Source organism: Dioscorea cayenensis, chromosome 6, assembly GCF_009730915.1.
Source record: "Dioscorea cayenensis subsp. rotundata cultivar TDr96_F1 chromosome 6, TDr96_F1_v2_PseudoChromosome.rev07_lg8_w22 25.fasta, whole genome shotgun sequence".
Classification (NCBI taxonomy): domain Eukaryota; kingdom Viridiplantae; phylum Streptophyta; class Magnoliopsida; order Dioscoreales; family Dioscoreaceae; genus Dioscorea; species Dioscorea cayenensis.
In genome coordinates, this window is record NC_052476.1 from 5,276,876 (window position 1) to 5,298,904 (window position 22,029).

The 22,029-nt window shown below is 40.3% G+C and overlaps 1 non-coding gene across 1 annotated transcript; it reads left to right on the forward strand.

Annotated features, from left to right (window-relative positions):
- The first annotated feature begins 20,303 nt into the window (after positions 1 to 20,303).
- Positions 20,304 to 20,410, forward strand: LOC120264018. The gene has a single exon (XR_005537202.1). It is a non-coding gene; the product is annotated as a small nucleolar RNA R71 (small nucleolar RNA).
- Positions 20,411 to 22,029: the final 1,619 nt, after the last annotated feature.

The following is a 22,029-nucleotide window of genomic DNA, read 5'->3' on the forward strand; positions in this document are numbered from 1 at the left end:
CTTACCTGGGCAACATTCATTAGGTTAAGCAAATCTTTGATTTTCCTCACTTTCTCCTCATCAACTTGTATTCCTTCAGCATTGACAACAAAACCAAGAAATAAAAGCTTATATGTGCAAAAAAGTACATTTCATGAGGTTAGCAAACAAATACTCTTGCCTGAGCTTATCCAAAATACATTTTAAATAATTAACATGCTCATCAATAGATTTGCTATAGATAAGTATTTCATCAAAATAAACAACTACAAATCTACCAATATAAGACCATAAAACATGATTCATCAATCTCATGAAAGTACTTAGTGCATTAGTAACTCGAAAAGGCATAACTAACCATTCATATAACCCATATTTAGTTTTGAAAGCAGTTTTCCATTTATCTCTAACTTTCATTATAATTTGATGATATCCACTTTTTAAATCAAAATTTGAAAATACACAAGCTCCATGCAATTCATCTAACATGTCATCTAAATGAGGAATAGGGTGTCAATACTTTACCATGATTTTGTTGATCACTCGACAATCAACACACATCCTCTATGTCTCATCTTTCTCTGGTACTAGAATTACAATGACTGCACATGGGCTCATGCTTTCTCAAATGTACCCCTTGTCTATCAACTCTTGGATTTGCCTTTGAAGTTCTTTGGTTTCCTTTGGATTACTTCTATAGCCAAGTCTATTAGGAATTATGGAACCAAGCACAAAATCAAACTGATGCTCGATTCCTGGAATAGGTGGTACATCTGCTGGAATTTCATTGGAAAACACATCATTGTATTCCTGCAAAAGAGAGTCAATAGAACCAAGCAAAGAATCATGAAGTTTGTTAGTATTTAAACATACCTTCTTATACACCAATGACAATATAGGTTGTCTCAAAACTAATGCTCTTCTCACCATACTCACCCTTGCCAAACAACTCTCCTTTTGCAAGGCCGCGGTCTCCTTTTCACTCACCACCAAAGACGAACCCCTTTCGACTTGGTCACTCTTACTCTTTCCGGCCTTCCTCTACTTTAGATTTTTAATTTTTGTTTCCTTATTTCCTTTCTCTCTTTCTTTTTCTCTCTTATTTTCTCTAAATTTTTCACTCTCCCTATGTTTTTTAAATTATTTCTAAAGTTTAAATTGATCCTCATACACTTGTCTAGGGGTTAGAGGTGCTAGAGTAAAGTTCTTACAATTGTGAGCAAGTGAATACTTATTTGATAAGCCATTATAGTACACTTAAGTTTCACTACTATTATTCAACCACTATAGCTTATATGGTCTGGGATGTCTACTGGTCTTAAGCCCTAACTTTCTCACAAGAAGCATCTTGACAACATTAGTACAACTACCTCCATTGATAATCATGCTGCATACCTTATCACTGACATAACACCTAGTATGAAAGATATTTTCTCTTTGCATCTCTACCTCCTTTTTCACTTGTATATTCAAGGCTACCTTCACAACTACCACAAACCTTCCTATTTCATCTTCTTCAATGTCACTAGTGACTTCCAATGGTGGTATTGCTTCTTTCTTAATTTCCACCTCTGTCTCATACTCACCATTTTCGTGCAAGATCATGACATAGTTATTTGGACGATGGCTTGCAATGTGACCCCCGCATTATCATTTAAAATACTTAAGATTAGGACTCCGTGAAATAGAAGAATCGGATTTACCTTGCCCTTGTTGTGAAATAGAGGCTTGATTTACTTTAGTCTTTGTCATGAATGGCATTACTTGTTCAGTCTTCTTCATATATGCATTTGATTTCCAACTCAAGCTAGAACCTCCTTGTTGGAAACGGTTACTACCACCCTCTCCTTAAGCTGGTTCTCTATTTTGATTACCATATGCACCATATCCTCTAACTCTACATAGTGGTGTAACTCAGCTTTGTTGGCAATCTCTCAATTTAATCATGCCAAGAACCTTGCCATGGTGGCTTCCCGTTCATTCTCTACATTCTCTCGGATATTGCCATCTCCATATCTTTAAAATAATCATCAACACTTTAGTTACCTTGCCTAAGTTTCTGCAATTTTTAGTACAACTGTCTATAATAGAGGCTAGGGACAAAACACTTCATTAATATGGTCTTTAACTCATCCCATGTTTCTATTGGTTTCTCCCTAATTCTTCTCCTACTTGTCACCATATGGTCTCACCAGACTATAGCATATTCAGAGAACTCCACAACCGCTATCTATACTTTCCTGGTCTTGGAATACTGATGATAATCAAAGACCAATTCCAACTTCTTTTCTGACTCTAAATATGCCTCTGGATCATTTTCCACCTGGAATGATGGGATCTTCATCTTAATGCTACCCAGGCTCCTATCCTCCAGATTCCGATCATCACTAAACCATCTTCCTTGTCTCCTATCATCCTCCCATCCACCATCATCATATCCGTCATCCTCATCATCATATCTATCATCATCTAAACCATCTCTAAACTCACTGCTAAACAACGGTCATCCTCATCGTCATATCCATCATATTAACCATCTCCATTTTCTCGCTGAGACTCTCTAGGCTGTATTCTACCAATCCAACATGCATGTGGAATGTGTTGGGGTTTCTCCACACGTACATTCTCCAACTGGTCTAACCTCTCATGAATCTGGTCCAATTCTCGCCGCATCATATACCTAATTAATTTCCCCCACTATAGCCTCCATAAACGATCTAGGAATCACCCACACCCTGAACAGTACCATTTTCTCTATTAACTAACATTTTTTTTTCTTCTTTTCTCTTTTTCCTGTTTTTTGAATACAAGGTAAATAAAGTAGTATGTAAAATAAGAATCTCACCATATTCCCTTGTATTCACAAAAAAAAATTGAGCCCTCTCAATATAACTCTAGTTTCACTAAATGAATTTGGTTTTTCCCTCTATTATACTCACCACTCTTGTCTTTCTCCACTCAAAGCAATTCGCAGTTAGTTTTTATTAAACTAAATAATCCAGTATCAAAATTCTGCAACAACTCACCAAATGATAGCGAGGAAATTTGGTTGTTACAAAAACAAACAAAAAATAAAGACCAACTAGGAAATAGGTAAAAGTTCTCTCTTTCTCTTTTTTGTTTTTTTTGTCTTGCTCTTTTTTTTTAATCTGGTTTTTTTGTTTGGAGAAAAATAAAAGTATAGGCAAGCTTTAGAATAACCAGCTTTGGTACCAACTGATATGAATCCCGCCAACTTGTGACAAAACCTGTAACAAAAAAATTGGCCCGAATTTTTCAGTAGTGCTTGCTTGGGGAAGCAACCTCAACCCATTTCTTATGTCAAGCAAGAACCTTAGTATGTGAAGATGTCACAAACAATTGTGTAAGGTTGTTCGATAAGGCAATGGTTGACTACCATGAAAACTTTGATTAGCTCGAATAGTTTTCAAAGAACCAAAAAAGAATTCAAAAAGAATCTCACAATTTTTTGGTAAAAGGTGATCTGATTATTACAGCCGAAAAGGCTTCCTAAATAGTGGAGTCAATGAATTTTGGCAACTAACAAAATCTCTAAATTAATGCCAAAATTCCTAAATTATTCAAACTAAGCATGTAAAATACTAATTTCTTGGAATGCAAACCTTGTACTAATTTCTTGCCATGCAAGCATTAGAATCTCCAAATTAAGCCAAACTAAATAAGGAATAAAATAACAATTATTTTGCTAAAGTTAATTCTCTAGTAAAACTAAAAATGTCCACTAATTGTTAATTTTGATTTGTGCCTCTTATGTTGCATCCTTGAAAATTTCCTTCAAAAAGTTTGAATTTGAATGATAGATTTCCCGCCATGTGGCACACCTTCATCACCTTCAATGCACCTCAATAGATTAGCTTGGGCCCAAACTTCTCTAACCAACCCATTTAAAGGCTCCTTCAATTGCTTACTTTGATAACAAGTGACCAGACCAATTAGAACTTGAATAGGTGTTTTGCTAGTCATGTCCTCATTTAGGTTGTTTGTTAGCACGGTGGGTTCGGTGAGTGACAAATAAGTCAACAAAAACAACAAAACATACTTTAGCCCCAAATATTTGTTGTGAGCTACCTTTCCTTCCATGACCCTCTATTATGGGTCAAAACATAAGATAAACCAATCTAAAATATATCATTTTCTAAATTTTTTTACTAAATACTTTTTGGGGTTACCAATTTTTTCACTAAATACTTTTTGGCATTACATGTTCATCATAACAAGAGTAAAAATGTTTCTGTAAAACATGTCTTTCAATTTAAGAGCCATTTTATATATTATTTGTATAGTATACGTGCAATAATTTTAAGATAAGAATGTGTATGATCTATCATAGTGCACTGGTCGCTCAACTAATTAAAGTGTGTGTAAAACCCAAGATGTCGATCCCATGAGGAGTGTGAATACTAGTACTACCCAATTTATTATTATCTATTTTAAAGATCAATTTGGTTTTAATCTAAGGAACCTAAGAGAAATGATTAATCCGTAAGCACATGGTCATCAAGTAATAAACCTCTCACACAAGCAAGAGAGAGTCATATTCCCTAAGGTACCAATAGCTACTATTACTTCCCACTAGACGGCACTATCTAGCCTACCAAATATAGGTTTAAAGCAAAGTAAGAAGATAACAAAAGAGAAACTTATAAACAAATGGACTAAGGCACACCACATAAGCACATTAAGGAAGCAATTGACAATAAAAGATCGAGTCCCCCGGGCGAGGATCCCCTCGGGATTACTAAAACTGGAAGGATGCTAGAATTACAAAGGCAACGGTGGTTTGGGCCAAGGGACTCCTAAAGTAGCTTAACCCCAAAAATCTCAGCGATTAACCCCTAATCCCATACAATTATTGGTTCGAAATCTCTTCTTACAAAATCCTCTTATGATTGCATTACGGTTAGGGAAATCTCTAATTAGTGTCAAACACAACATCTAAGTTCATCTGTAATGGTTGGAGGGATACAAAATACCCGATGGGCATGGTGTATTCATACGTGAATCCCTTTCAAGCTAAATGAGTCTAGTACAAAGGCTTAGGTCACTCAACCAAGTACAACCTAGAAGTTAAACCACAGAGTTCTCATGCAATCCATCATATAAAAAAACACAAAACTTGAACCATAAATCAAACTAAATGCAATAAAAGTAAATCACAACATCTATACATGAAAGTTCATCGCAAGATTCACCGGATGCCCAGTGACCTTGGAAGTCTAGTTCAACATGAATAAGAGAGCAATCTCAGAATACATAACAAGTATGATCAAAATTATAGACAAACTTCTTTAGATGTGTTGACTAGAAGGTGGTGATGGGAATCCTGTAGATCAGCTCTGATGAACTCCTACATGATCTCTTTGCTAGCAACCTTCTTCTTTCCTTTGATATTGCTCCTCTGATCTGCCTACTCCAGCTACTTGAAGCCCTAGGTGATGATGGTGTAGAAATGGTGGGCAAAAGATACTCTTCTTGAAGTAATAGATCCTCTTTTAATCTCATCCGTCGGAGCCTTACGGGCTCCATGCAAGCTTATGGATGCCCGTGGGGCTCCCAGCCTTTTCAGCTACAAAATATCTCGCATGACCCTCACGAGCATCCATTCGGGTGCATGGAGGTCATGAGGCTTTCAGCCAAGCTCATGTAGCTATGAATAGTGATTCTACTATAGTGTCCAGAACCTCAAACACTGTTTTTGATGTTGATTTATTTCCAAATATGTTCTTGAGCTCGCATTAGCTTCTTTTAGGCCTGTAACACAAATAAAACCAATTTAAACACAAAATGGGCATCAATTCATTAAAATGTATATGAATAGTACAAGAATTATAAGTATAAAAAATGTACATTTAGACACTTATCAAGAAAAAATAAAGTACTAAACAATAGATATACGAGAACAAATGTTATGAGGGTAATCAAGGTATGGAGAGAGTCATAGAATCTATTCACCCTATCAATTCTCATGTAACTAAACCTTAACTCTAGATTAAATCAAGGTTTGACTGAGCTGTGGAGATTCTACAAGCATGCCAATATTTCTTTTAAAACTACTTATGCTTAAATTATTACAAGACTCAGGTTGTGGGTATCCTAAGACACACTGATCCCTTTCTTAAGGAAAGTTGTGACTATTCCTATAGGAGGATCTGACGGTGATCTCTTCGTCGCCTCACACCGCCCATGACTACTTAATGCTCTATGGAACCCGAATGATTAACTTGATTCCTAAATTTAGATCAAACCCTATCTGCAGGCAAAAGATCCCTAATCCCATACGAGGTCCCAGGGGGGATTCACCTGATGCCTCACACCACCAATGATTGCAAAGGGCTCATGGAATACAAAAGTAGCGGAAATCGATCAGAAGGGAAAGGTGATGCTGCTACCTCATGGCTCACCCTCTTAACCCTCTTCAACCTCGGTAGATCTAACCCTAGAAGTGATCTCTCTCATCACTAGAATAAATCAAACATACAAATGAGCTCTCTCTAACATTGATTGCATGGCATTAGAAACACAATGAAGAAACTCAACAAACAACTCAAATTAAGAAAGAGCAAAAGTAAATCATACAAGTATATAAATCCCTAGGATTAATCTAAGTCCAAATATATAAAAGAGTTAGTTCCTCATGAGAGAGGAACACATGCACACATCATGGAATGAAAATACATAAAAAGAAGTTGAAAACTCCCTCTAAGCTCAAGATCTTACTTGGGTAAACAGTAACTCCGAATGGTTCACTATGATGCCGCCGAGATCTCCCCGGTAATGGCTCCTTTGATGCTTTTAACCTCTTGTGCTTGCCTTCCTCTTGGTGAAAGATGGGAGATCTAGCCCCCAAAATGGCCGCCAAGGGGCAACCAAGATCCTCCAAAGCCCTAGCTCCAAAACTCCAAAAAAAAAGTTATAACATTTCAAGAGAAACTGGCTTATATTGAGTCATATCAGGTTTTCCAATGGCCTTGGAAATTTTCCCAAAGCCAAGCATCTCTCTGTCTTTTCACCTCGTTCAGCTACAGTACTATGCTACAATGTTATAATGCATTAATCCTGCTATAATGGAACTACTACAGTATTGTTCACAAATATGGCTATGTATTGCACCCATATGAATTCCAATAAATATCTGATTGGTGATGTGATCATTTGCTATCCACACTAGGATATGTTTACTCAAATACCCTGAATTTGCATCACATTACCCACTTTGCTTTTGCGGGATCCACGAGCACCCTAGCTATGCAAATGAATGTAAAAACACCAAATAAGCACATATAAGTAATAAAAGACATGCTTAATCTATGTACAATATCAACTTAAAATATGTACAAATAAGCACTTATAAAACACCCTATAAATACTCTTGTAAATTTATTTTGAGTATCTTATCTGGTAAGTCTTTAATAAGGGTTGGGGCCATGGGTTGGAGACTAGGTCCTTGTAGCCAAGGAAAGGTTCCATCATCATTCTTTATTAATTTCATCATCCATAAAGCCAACACGGGAGTCGCTCATGCTTCGTTCAAGTTGACATATTCAATTTCTAGTGGATTAGCTTATTGGGGGTTTGAGAGAGCTTTGTCAATTCATCTATTACAAGAATTAAGTTATTATTATGGATTATTTTGTATTTCATTCTTATGATTGGCATTATATTTATCTTTGATAAGTGTTTGTGTATAAGTATTATGAAGTATACTTTTCTTACATTGAGCATCGCTTTTATCAGATTTTATTACTCATTCATGTGTATTTGTGTTCTTTTGTGTATTTAGGGTTGTGGAGACAAGTTTGGATGAAAGGAAGCAAAAAAAGATCATCGATGCAATTTTTGAGGAAACTCTTGGACCGAATAAGGATCAAGGCACAAGTTGTACTCATACACATTTGGGTGTGTTCCAACCTCCAAAATGTTCAAGTGAATACACAAAGTGGAGAGGCACAAAGGCAGTCACACTCATTTGTTCCAACTTTCACAACATTGTCAAGAGCTTCATAAATGTGTTTTAAAGAAAGATTCGATATGATCTACAACATGGATGTGTGCCCAATCATGCATTCTCAATAAAGAAATTGAAGCCGAGAGCAATATAGTCGAAAGTACTGTAACAATTTAATGCAGCAAATCACTGTAGTAAAATTATTATAGCAGTTACTGTTCACAATGTGCATGAAATTGAAGCCTGGAAATCCACATGGCCATGTAGAATGTCCACACACCCGTGTGGATGCCTGATTTTAGCCCTATAAATACCACTTTGAGAGTTTGATTTGGGGATCTTCTTCCTATCTTTTGCCTATCTTTTGGGGGAGAGCCTGGCTAGGGTTTGTAGAGGGTTTTGCTGGGATTTTGGAGCGTTTCTATGGCATTCGACATTAAGTTCCTTCAAAGGAGAGTTATTGGGGGAGCTTCTGTTGCCTTGAATTCGGTGAGGTGTGCCCTAGGCTTGAGGAATGAATCTTTGGAGAAGACGAGGGGGCTCTTGAAGACCATTGACATAGACGACAAGTTGATTATCTCTATGGATTGCTTGCATTTACTTTGGATTTCATCTTTGACTTTGTATCGCTCCATGGAGAGCTAAACCCCTAGTGGGTGCTTGGACTTGTAAACCCTAGAATGATTTTGTTTCATTGACTTCTATTATGTTTTCTCAAATTGATACTTTAATTGAGTTTTAATCTTGTGTGTTTATTGATCTGATTTTAATTTAGAGTGACACTAGTGTTGAGAATCTATCTAGGTAATCCTTGTGAATGAGTGACACTTCATTAGGGTTAGACATTGCAAGGTTGATGAGGGTTGAGAGGGTGAGTCAAGAGGTAGGGGAACATCCCTTTTCCCCTCCGACGTGATTTATCCTACCTCCATGTTCCAAGAGTTCTTTGCGATCATAATCGAGTGAAGTGCTAAGAGATCTTCTCCACTGGGGCTCAGTTGCATGAGTGACAGAGTGAAGTGTTAAGTTATCCTTAGTGTTGGGGATTAATTGTGGTTAGGGATCTTTTGCCTAGACTAAAGGGGTAGATCTAGGTTAGGGAATAGGGTTTATCACTTGGAATCCCTAGAACTTCAGACAGTCCCACACAGTGTGAGGTGTTGAGAGTATCCTTTTCCGTCGGGGCATAGTGTATAGAGGGCTAGTCACGATTGACCTTAGGTTTGGGACCATGTGTCTTTGGATCTCCATGACTCGTTAAACTTCAATTAGGAGGCATAATTTTAGTCTTGCATTTGAAACATTAGTCCGAGGGTGAGCATATTCCGGGTACCCCATTTTACCATTGATTGTTCTCTCCGATTACTCTCGGTTGTTCTTATTTCTCTTTTACTTTTCTTTGCATTAATATCTTGAATCAAATCACAAATTGGTTTTCACTATAGCTAAATAGCTAACCTTCTTGTTTCCGAGCATTTATTCCCTATGGATTCAACTACCCACTCACCGGGGTATTTATTACTTCGACAACCCTTGCACTTGCGGTACACATATGCAAGGCGTGTGTCAATCTTTCATGAGGAGCTAAACTCCCATTGGTACTTAGGCATGTAAACCCTAGAACTATTTGTTTGTATGCTTTAACACTTTTCTTTTAATTATAGATTGGTTTTGAGTTTTAACTTTGTGTTCTTATTGTTATGTGATCCATTATAGTGAGAGCTTGATTGTATATTTAAGCACTTTAGTGAAGAGTTGAGAAACTAACTATCGTTAGATTTATCAAGGTTGAAGGAAGTAGAGGGTGAATTTTGAGTAAGAAGATTTGTCCGCTTTTCTCTTCAATTTGATCAACCATACCACCAAATTCCACTAAGCATAATGCAATTATAGGGGCCTTAGTGAAGAGGGATATCACTGCTGAGACTTCTATGGGATTAAGGATTAATTGCCTTGAGAAAGGGATCGATCTAATCTAGAAAACTGGGATGTTCTACTTTGGATTTCACAAAGCGTCATGTGGTCGTAGTTGGCTTTAGTGAAGAGAAAGATTACTACCAAAGCCTCGTACGGGACTAGTTGTTGGTTACCATTAAAAAAGAATCAACATGTTCTTTGATAACCCATGACTCAAATCATCTCAATTAGAATTTTTTAGTTAAATCTTATACCTTAACAAAGTTCTAGAGGGGAACATCCCTCAGCTACCTCCTTTTGATTGATTGAAACCTATCTCTATTCTTGTGTCTTCTTTTTATTTCTTGATTTCATGTTGATTACTTTTCACACTATTATTTGATTGCTTAATAACAAGGAAGTACCCATTACTAGTACTCTCACTCCTCGTGGAATATAATAATCCCTCACTCGCTATTAAATCATTAGCGGCCCATGCACTTGTGGTACACTAATGACAACGCCCCTTACGTGTGACCCGCATGTGCACAAGTTTGTCGAAGTAATAAATCCCAGGTGAGTGGGGTATCGTATCCACAAGGAATAAGAAATAGAAACACCAAGATTGCTACTTAACTAAGTGGAGATGAAATAATTATGGTGTTGATAAAGATCGATGCAAATGAACTAAAGAAAATAAGAATGAGAGGCACAATAAAATGAGAGCAAAGGCAATCAATAAAAGTGGGGTACTCGGATATTGTTCTCCTAGGATTATTGCTTCAAGTGCAAAACCAACTATTATGCTTCCTGACTAATGCTTAAAGAGTCGTAGACATCCTTAAACACACGGTCCCAAACCTAAGGTATACTGTGACTAACTCTACGCTATGCCCTAGTGGAGAAATCAACAAGTCTCAACACCTCACACTGTGTAAAGTTACAAGAAGCTCTAGGGATTCCAAGTGATAAATCCTATTCCTATATGTAGATCTTACCCTTTGATCAATGCGAAAGACCCCTAGTTACAATTAAGCCCCAGGTGTTAAAGTCACTTTAACGCTTCACTCTGTTGCTCATGCAACTAAGCCCCAGCGAAGTTCATCCCTTAACCCTTCACTCTATTATGACAGCAAAGAACTCTTGGAATGTCGAGGTAGGATAAATCACATCGGAGGGGAAAGGAAACGCTCTGCTACCTCTCAACTCACCCTCTCAACCCTTTCCAATCTTGCTTTATCTAACCCTCACGGTGTGTCACTCACTCACAAAGATTACCAAGATGGACTCCCAACCCTAGTGTCACTCTAAGGGGCCGTTTGGTTCGCGGTAATGTGGAAAGATTACCATGTGTTACGTGGTAATCTGAAAATATTACCACGTTTGGCATTACACCGGTGGTAATGTGGATGGTAATATCACATTACTAACTTATAAATATTACCAAGAAAGTGGTAATCCTATTACCACCAAATTTGGTGTCTATCTTGGATTACCATGGTAATCTTATAATTTTTTATATTTTAACAAATTGATTACCATGACAACCAAACACGGTAATGAACTATTCCCGGTAATAAGAGTTCCCAACCAAACATGGTTATATTAAATTACCGTAATATTCCCAACCATATAACATTCCCACTCATATTACCATGGTAATCTCGTTACGTGGTAATATGTTATTACCACAAACCAAACGGCCCCTAAGGGAGAAATCATTCAATAAGCATTCAAGATTGGAACTCAATTAAAATCATCAATTAAGGAAAACATAATAAAAGGTTAATGAAACAAATACAGCCTATGGTTCACAAATCCAAGTACCCACTAGGGGGTTTAGCTCTCCATGGACCAAGATACAATCAATAATGAAATCGATAGTAAAACATGTAAAAAAAAATCAATGAAGAGGTCCATACTGCCTCAATGAGGGGGTCATTGAGGTAGTATGAACTAGGCAAAAAAATCCATTCCAGCTCTCGTAACAGTATCCATACTAGGTCAATGAGCTCCTCATTGACCCAGTATGGCTTCAAACAAGCTGTTTTATTTCTCTGGCATCATTGAGGTCATATGGCCTGTGATAAGTGCTTGTGTGATATGAATGTGAAGCATTCTTTCCTTATGTTGAGCATTACTTTTCTCGGGTTTTTACAATAATATGTGTGTTTTATATTACTTTTATGCAGGTAGGGTTGTGAGGCCGAGTATGAAGGAAAGAAGCCAATGTGGATCATAATGCACCGATTTTGGAGGAAATCTTGCTAAGGTTCAAACGGGAAGACATAGGTCGGGTGTGAGATGCTAAAGTGTGTGCCAACCTCCTCGTATTTGAGTTAGCACAACCATTTGGAGGGGCACAAGGGCAGTCACACTCAAGCATTCCGACTTATGCACATAGAACAAGATTTCCACCAACTTGTCCATCATTAAAGAAGCAAAGCGATCCACGACGTGAACGTGTGCCCGTTTGCGTCACCTCGACGAAAGTATGGACTCGTGAAGTATTTTAGGCCAGGTATTGTAGCGGAACACGATAGTGAAAGTACTGTAACAGCACTGTTCATAGTCGCCCGAGAAAACAGAAATTCAGAGAATGCACACGAGCGTGTGGAAATTATACACGCCGTGTGGAAATTCCACATGGCCGTGTGTAAAATCCACAGGCCCATGTGGTCGCCAGATTCCAGTCCTATTTAAAGCCGATTCAGCCCCGATTTCAGCATTCTTTTCTCCATCTTTTCTCCAACTTGAGAGAGGGTTTCTGCTAGGGTTTTGAGAGGTATTGGCTAAGGTTTTGGAGAGGTTCTACGGCTCCGACATCGTCATTCCTTAGGAAGAAGGTTGGTAGGGCAGCTTCCGTCGAGGCGTATCCTATACGGGACGAGGGAATCCTTGTACGACAAGTAGAGGACTTTCCACAAGACCATCGGCACGACTATCGAGGCGGTTTCTCTATGGATTCATTGCTTTTACATTCTATTTCTTTGATTATATTTAGCTCCATGGAGAGCTAAACCCCTAGTGGGTACTTGGGTATTTGTGAACCCTAGGATGTATTTGTTTTATTGAATATCTTTATTATGCTTTCATTTAATTGATGTTTGTTGTGAGTTCCAACCTTGAATTCTTGATTGTATGAACATTTCCCCTAGAGTGACACTAGGGTTGAGAGTTCTTGTTGGTAACCTTGTGAGTGAGTGACACACCACGAGCGTTAGACAAAGCTATGTTGGAGAGGGTTGAGAGGGTGAGTCGAGAGGTACAGGAGCGTCCCCTTTTTCCTCCAACGTGATAGATTCTACCTCCATAATAGAGTGAATGGTCTAAGGGATGACCCTCTGCTGGGGCTTAGTTAGGCGTGCAACAGAGTGAAGCGTTGAGGTGATCTTAGTATCTAGGGCTTAATTGTGGTTAGGGACCTTCCACCTGGACCAAAGGGTTAGGTTTATAATTAGGAAGAGATTTATCACTTGCAATCCCTAGAGCTCATTGCAACTCTATTCTAGTGGGAGGTTGAAAGGTTATCTAATCTCTTCTCCGGGACATGTATAGAGTTAGGCATAGTTGACCTTAGGTTTGGGACTATGTATTTAAGGATTTCCACGACTCACCATTGCATCGATTAGGAAGCATAATAGAGGGTTCTTGCACTTAAAACGATTGTCCTAGGCGGAGCATTATCCGAGTACCCCATCTTCATCGATTGCCTTACCTTCTCCTTTACTCGTGCTTTCTTACTCGTTGTTTTTACTTTTGAGAATTGAATCATTGTCACACTTATCACTACTGATCTTTCACATAGCTAAGAAGCGGATTAAGTGTTTTTATTCCCTACTCCCTTTGGATTCGATACCCGCTCATTCAGGATTATTACTTCAACAAACCCATGCACTTGCGGGATATACGCAAGGGGACCTTGTCAGTCTGAATCAATTCTTGACTCTAAAATCATCCAGGTACTACAGTGGTTGCTATAGTGATCTTACTACAGTAAATATGCTACAGTACTTTGACCTGGTTTTCTTCTCTTTTTCCACCCAAATCATATCTCCGTGTCTTCAATGGCGGTTTTCATGCCCTACGAAGCAATTAATACATAATTAAGCACAAAACGGGCGTCTATTCTTCTACAAATACATGCTACAAGTACAAAACACATATACTAAAATACATACATTTAGACAGTTATCAGTATTCATGTCGATGGTCTTGTGGAGTAGTCTCGTCCTCTCCAAAGGTCCCCTTGTCAATCCTAGGGCACACCTCGCCGAATCCGTGCCGACGAAAGCTCCCCCAATAATTATCTTCCAAGAGAAACGCGGTGTCAAAGACGTAGAACCACTCCAAAAGACTTGCCAAAGCCTCTCTAAACCCTAGCCGCAAGCCTCTCAAAAAGTTAGAGAAAAGATAGAAGAAAGGATGAAAGATGGATCCTTAATTCGGGGTTGTTCGCGGCTTTATATAGGCTGGAATCGGGAATCCACATGGGCGTGTGGGATTTCCACACGCCCATGTGGATTTCTGGAAATTTGATTTTCTGCAGGCTGTGAACAGTAACTACTACATGACAAGGTCCCCTTGCGTATATCCCGCAAGTGCACGGGTTTATTAAACTAATAATCCCCGGTGAGCGGGTATCGAATCCACGGGGAGTAGGGAATAAAAATACTTAATTCGATTCTTAGCTATGTAAAAGATCAATGATAATGAGTGTGACAATGATTCAATTCTCAACAGTAAAAGCAACAAGTAAGAGAGCAAAAGTAAAGAAGGGGGTAAGGCAATCGATAAAGATGGGGTACCCGGATAATTCTCCACCTAGGATAATTATTTCAAGTGCAAGAACCCTCTATTATACTTCCTAATCAATGCAATGGTGAGTCATGGAAATCCTTAATTACATAGTCCCAAATCTAAGGTCAACTATGCTTAACTCTATACATGTCCCGGAGGAGATATCGAACAATCTCAACACCTCGCACTCGCATAGAGTTGCAATGAGCTCTAGGGATTCCAAGTGATAAATCTCTTCCTAATTATAGACCTAACCCTTTGGTCCAGGTGGAAGGTCCCTAACCACAATTGAGCCCTAGATTCTAAGATCACCTCAACGCTTCACTCTGTTGCACGCGCAACTAAGCCCTAGCGGAAGTTCATCCCTTAGACCATTTACACTATTACGGCTGCAAAGAACTCGAGGAACGGAGGTAGAATCTATCACGCCGGAGGGGAAAGGGGACGCTCCTGTACCTCTCGACTCACCCTCTTAACCCTCTCCAACCTAGCTTTGTCTAACGCTCGTGGTGTGTCACTCACTCACAAGGTTACCAACAAGAACTCTCAACCCTAGTGTCACTCTAGGGTAAATGTTCATACAATCAAGTATTCAAGGTTGGAACTCACAATAAACATCAATTTATTGAAAGCATAATAAAGAGGTTCAAAGAAACAAATACATCCTAGGGTTCACAATACCCGAGTACCCACTAGGGGTTTATCTCTCCATGGAGCTAAGTACAATCAAAGAAATAGAATGTAAAAGCAATGAATCCATAAAGAAACCCCCTCGATGGTCGTGTCGATGGTCTTGTGGAGGGTCCTCTACTCGGCGTCCAAGGATTCCCTCGTCCGGTATAGGATACGCCTCGACGGAAGCTCCCCTACCAACCTTCTTCCTAAGGAATGACGATGTCGGAGCCGTAGAACCTCTCCAAAACCTTGCCCAATACTCCTCGAAACCCTAGCCGAAGCCCTCTCTCAAGTTGGGGAAAAGATGGAGAAAAGAATACAAAAATCGGGGCTGATTCGGCTTTAAATAAGGTTGGAATCGGGCGACTACACGGGCGTGGATGCTTCACGTGCCAGTGGGTAATTTCCACATGGGCGTGGGTAATTTCCACACGCCCGTGTGGATTCTCTGAAACTGTGATTTTCGGTCGGCTGTGAACAGTAACTGAATAGTACCTACTACAATACTATACCAAAAATACTCCCGAATCCACTTTTCATCGAGGTAACATAAACGGGCACACGTTTATGCCGTGGATCGCTTTGCTTCTTCAATGACAGATAAGTTGATGGAGATCATGTTCTATGTGCATAAGTCGGAATGCTTGAGTATGACTGCCCTTGTCCCCCTCCAAATGGTTGTGCAAACTCAAATACGGGGAGGTTGGCACACACTCTAGCATCTCGCACCCGACTTATATCTTCGCGTTTGAAGCTCAGCAAGATTTCCTCCAAAATCTGTGCATTGTGATCCACATTGGCTTCTTTCTTTCATAATTGGTTTCACAACCCTACCTGCATAAAAGTAACATAAAAACACACATATTAGTGTAAAAACTCGAGAAAAGTAATGCTCAACATAAGGAATGAACGCTTCGCATTCGTATCTCACAAGCACTTATCAAACTCCCGCACACCGAAGCTTTTGCTTGTCCTCAAGCAAAAAAAATTAAAATGTTATGTGCATCAATGAAGAAAATATTGAAAGTGCTTGGCCTTAGGTTCACCAAAATATACAAAGAGAGCATTCTACAAGTGAGGGAAATTTCAACACTAAATACGAAAAATCAATGCTCTAGCTAAAAACTTGAATCAAAAAGGAAACAAAACCCGAAATCTTGTACGTGTGTGAACTCACTCAAAAACAACCCAAGGTATACTCCTCAAAGTTCTAAGTACAAGGGACTTATTTATCTACAAAAGTAACAACAATTTCAAAGATGGTAGTAGCTTCACACATCCTCTAAGCTAGCCCTTTCCAAAGCTGCCGCTAAGGTGGCTTTCACATTTTCGAGGTAGTAGCTCTTTCTACCGGAGTGGTAGCTTTCACTCATCCTATGAGATAGCTCTTTCTCTCATTAGGGCATAACTAGTATTTGACTTATGAGAGTAGCTTCATACTTCATAGGTGGTAGCTCTTTCCACCCAACAAACACAAATAAACAATAAAACTATTTTGTTCCTTCTTTTCGTTTTCATCATTGTTTTTTTAGAATTTAGCACATGAAAATAAACCTAACTAGTCCCTTTAACATCGAATATGAGTTTCCAATAGAGTTCAAAGAGTGAGTAGTGCACTAAGTGTAAATTGGGCAAAAATTCATAAAACTTCCAGCAAGAACTAGAGCATGAAAACATTCAATGTTAACAATTCTCCTAGACTTAAGAATACAATCATTGCAACTAAAGTGAACCGCCATAGGCTATGTGAGCATATATCAATCAAAAATAATAGAAAAGATGTGCGCATTATGAAACTCCCCCCCCACACTTAAGTTGTACATTGTCCTCAATGTACACATGCAAGCTCACTCAAAATATATATATCATTCAAAAATAGATCTGGGGTAAGTAATCAAAACAATACTCCCCTGACTCCTAGTGTTGCGTTTGATGAAGCTAATTCCATGGGAGTAGTGTTCCGACGGGTTGAGAGGCTCACACGGCCAAGTGCCTCAGCACCTTGGCCGTACCCATGACTAAGTCTCAATTCCCAAGAAGACAAGACCATCTGCATGCATAAACGAAGGGGTTCAGTGAATCTTAATAAAGATAAAATAACTCGAGTGTATATAAAAGATGAAGCAATGAATACAACTCGATGATGCGAAAAATGAAAATAAACTCAGAAGGAGAATCTTTTCTGAGTGAACAAGTCTAAAAACAAGAAAAATAACATAAAATGCAAGAAAGTAAAGGAGAAGTCAAGTGTCGGTGCTGCTCTCAGGCTCCTATGCTGCTGCTGCTGGAGACGCACATGGTGGTTCCACCGGTGCTGGGGTCGAGGATGGAGGTGCTGGAGGAACTGAGGGGGCCTGAGGAGTCCTCAGCCACAATACAAATGATGAGGCGACGTCTCGCTCTAAAGTCTGCTGTAACACGTCGAAACGCGCCATGAACTCTGTGTACTGAGTAGCTTGCGTAGCCCTAATCTCAGCAATCTCAGCTCGGACCACCCCTATAGCATTCTCGAGCATCTCAAAGCGATCATTGGCTCGAGATGGTGAAAACATACGCACTGGGGGTGGCTCCTCTGCCACTGGAGGTGCCTCGGTCTCCATCGTTGCTGGTAAGGCTCGGGAGCGGGCTAATAAGATCCGGCTTCATCACCCTCATCCTCGGCTATCTCTGGAGCTGGTAGTACTAAAGCAAAAACCCCTGTCCGAACCCTGCGGATTATGCCCATCAACCGCATCGTCTCTGGACTCAGGGGAGCAGGTACACTCGTCTTCTCGGCCCCACGAATCGAATTGAAGAGACCCATGCCCAGCACTAATCTCGTAATGTAGGGGCTCGAAAAGATCGCTCCCAGTCTAGCATAGTATCCCTGATGTCTGATGTACTCTGCCAGGATGTGCCCTATGTGAATCGGTACGCGTTGTACCATCGAGTACAAGTACAGTAGCTACTGACGGCTCAGGATACCAGTGCTATCCCCACGGCCATTCACCGACCTACTCATAATGGCATGCAAGTATCTATATGCAGGTCGGGAAAGGCACGTGGCCTTGGACAACCCCGGCTCGTACTGACCTTGACCACATAACACTCTGTAAGCACTCTGCGGGGTCAAGGTTCCAGGGTAATCAGTCGGTAACTACGCATATTCCTCTGTATCTGTGAATGCCTACTCATACAAGCTAAGTAGTACTGAAAACTGCGTAATGCTCAAGCTATGGTGGTGTCCAAATACTCTAAACTGAATGGTGTCCACACTGTCGAAGATCGCATACGATCTATCAAACTCGAATGATGATAGCACCTCCAGTACAAACTCTCGGATGGCTGGCTCTCTAATCGTCAGCAACTGCCGCCAACCACCTTCGGAAACGAGATCCTCGATCTGATCAGTAAACTCATCTCCCTGCTGCAGATCTCATAATATAGTCGTGTCTAAGAATCGAGTCTGCCCAAAACAGAGCCTCGACAGACGCTCATAGCGAACCTGATGCTCTGGAATTGCAAACCGCATGTCCTCGGGCTCAGGAGATGACTCACGTGGTCTCTTATCAGCTTGCTTCTTTGACCTAAGTGCCATAATCTGTAAGATTTAAATGAAATTGATCAAACAAGTTGATAAACCAATGCTGCAGAAATCCATACTGTCGTGTGGAATTTCCACACGCCCGTGTGGATCCACAGGGCGTGAGAACCGCACGGCCACGCTTCAACAATCCAAAAATACAACTTAATAGTACTTCTAACTTCGTTCTAAACATAAATCGTCTTTCCAATTGAAGAAACGAAGCATTATTAACCAGGTTAATCAATAGAAACCATGAATTGGCAAGGAAGATGATAAAAAAAAAACTTACCGACGCGATGGAGTGAGAAAATGAAGAACCGGTCAGAAAACTTCACTAAAATCCCACCAAATTAGCACTCTGAACTCGGAGAATACTGTGAGAGTGTTTTCAGGCGAATAGAAGTCGTGAAGAGTGAGAGGAACTATCATCTTTTAAACAGAGCTCACGACTTTTGGCATTCTGTGCATCCACACGGGCGTGTGGAAATTCCCCATGCCTGTGCGCCTCACTTCAAAAGTACTACAGGGGCGTGCACACGTCCCTGTGCTATCTCGGGAAAATACTCCTTTGACTCTGACCGCTCTTGCACGGGCGTGTGAAAAATACCCACGCCCGTGCATCAAACCCACAGGGGAAGACACACGCCCCTGTGGCTTCTGTGGGCATCCGAGAAAAATACCAAGTCACATGCCCAATTCACAGGGGCAACTGCACACCCCTGTGTTTTCTCGGGATGGGGAGAACTCCTCTGCAGAGTTTCACACGGGCGTGTGGAAATTACCCACGCCCGTGCATGTTTCACAAGGTTGCCCACAGGGGCGAGTCCAAGCCCCTGTGTGCTCTCGGGAAAAATCTGCCCAACTCTGCAGGAATCCACACGCCCGTGCGGAAATTACCCACGGGCGTGTTACAGTCACATGGTCGTTCACAGGGGTAGCCGCACACCCCTGTGCATTCTCTGGATGAGCTCGCAGTGCAACCCCCACACGCCCGTGTGTTTTCTCTAGATAACTTAGAAAAATCTACAGGCTCTGCAGAAAATTTCTGAACATGTTTACACACTCAGAGCCTGCCCTATTATGCAAATTTTACCAGTGAAAAATATGAAATAGAGCTCAAACGACCAAACTTCGCCAATTCTACATGAAATCACACGATTAAAATTCAAAGTTCACAAGGAAATCTCAGCACAAGCATCTAATAGATTAAGACACCAACACTTAACAATTTCATGTAGACCGGCCACCTTTTTCTTCTCCCTAGCATTCCATTGGTAGATATTTAACCCCATTTCCTCAATTAATTGACGAGCCTCATCGGGAGTTTTGCTACCTAAGGTACCTCCTGCTGCCGCATCCAAGAGTTGCCTTGTACTCTGGTTCAAACCATTGTAAAAGGTTTGAACAATCGTCCACTCCGGGAATCCATGTTGCGGACACTTTCTCAGGAGCTCCTTGAACCTTTCCCATGTCTCGAATAGAGACTCCAATTCCAACTGAACAAAGGACGAGATCTTATTCCTAAGCTTAGCTGATTTTCCGAGAGGAAAATAACGGGCTAGAAAAGCTTCTACCATTTCCTCCCATGTAGTGATTGATTCTCTAGGTAATGAGTGTAGCCACTGCTTCGCTCTCCCCTTCAAGGAAAATGGGAAGGCTCTCAATTTGATGGCATCATCCGTCACCCCATTTATATTCAGCATATCGCACACCTCGAGAAAGCTCTCTATGTGACTGTTTGGATCCTCATCGGCCAAACCGTTGAATTGTGCGGACTGTTGCAGCATATGGATGAATGCCGGCTTTAGCTCGAAGTTCTGAACTGTAATCGGGGGACGCACAATACTCGATTATATCCCCAACACTAAAGGTCTGGCATAGTCGGATAGTGTTCGTTGTTGCTCATTCTGTTCTGCCATGTTTTCAGATTCCTCTCCTTCCAAAGCAGCTGAATTATGCTGTTCTTGCACAGGTTCTTTCCCTTTTCTTCTAAGTGTACGTTCAAGCTCAGGGTCTCCTTCAATCAATATTAATGGATTCTCTCTGGTTATAACCTGGAACTGCACCAAAAAGAAAGAAAAAGAAAATCATAACGGTGATAGAATAAGAAGATGTAAAATAGAATGTGTGGTGAAATAGCTAAGAAAACAAAGTCCAAAGTATCTCTAAACGCCTACTCCCCGGCAACGGCGCCAAAAGCTTGACAAGGTCCCCTTGCGTATATCCCGCAAGTGCACGGGTTTGTCAAAGTAATAATCCCGGGTGAGCGGATATCGAATCCATAGGGAGTAGGGAATAAAAATACTTAATTTGATTCTTAGCTATGTAAAAGATCAATGATAATGAGTGTGACAATGATTCAATTCTCAACAGTAAAAGCAACAAGTAAGAGAGCAAAAGTAAATAAGGGGGTAAGGCAATCGATAAAGATTGGTTACCCGGATAATCCTCCACCTAGGATAATTGTTTCAAGTGCAAGAACCCTCTATTATGCTTCCTAATCAATGCAATGGTGAGTCGTGGAAATCCTTAATTACATAGTCCCAAATCTAAGGTCAACTATGCCTAACTCTATACATATCCCGGAGGAGAAATCGAACAATCTCAACACCTCGCACTCGCATAGAGTTGCAATGAGCTCTAGGGATTCCAAGTGATAAATCTCTTCCTAATTATAGACCTAACACTTTGGTCCAGGTGGAAGGTCCCTAACAACAATTGAGCCCTAGATTCTAAGATCACCTCAATGCTTCACTCCGTTGTACGCACAACTAAGCCCTAGCGGAAGTTCATCCCTTAGACCATTCACTCTATTTTGGCCGCAAAGAACTCAAGGAACGGAGATAGAATCTATCACGCAGAGAAGAAAGGGGACGCTCCTGTACCTCTCGACTCACCCTCTCAACCCTCTCCAACCTAGCTTTGTCTAACGCTCGTGGTGTGTCACTCACTCACAAGGTTACCAACAAGAACTCTCAACCCTAGTGTCACTCTAGGGGAAATGTTCATACAATCAAGCATTCAAGGTTGGAACTCACAATAAACATCAATTTATTGAAAGCATAATAAAGAGGTTCAAAGAAACAAATACATCCTAGGGTTCATAATACCCGAGTACCCACTAGGGGTTTAGCTCTCCATGGAGCTA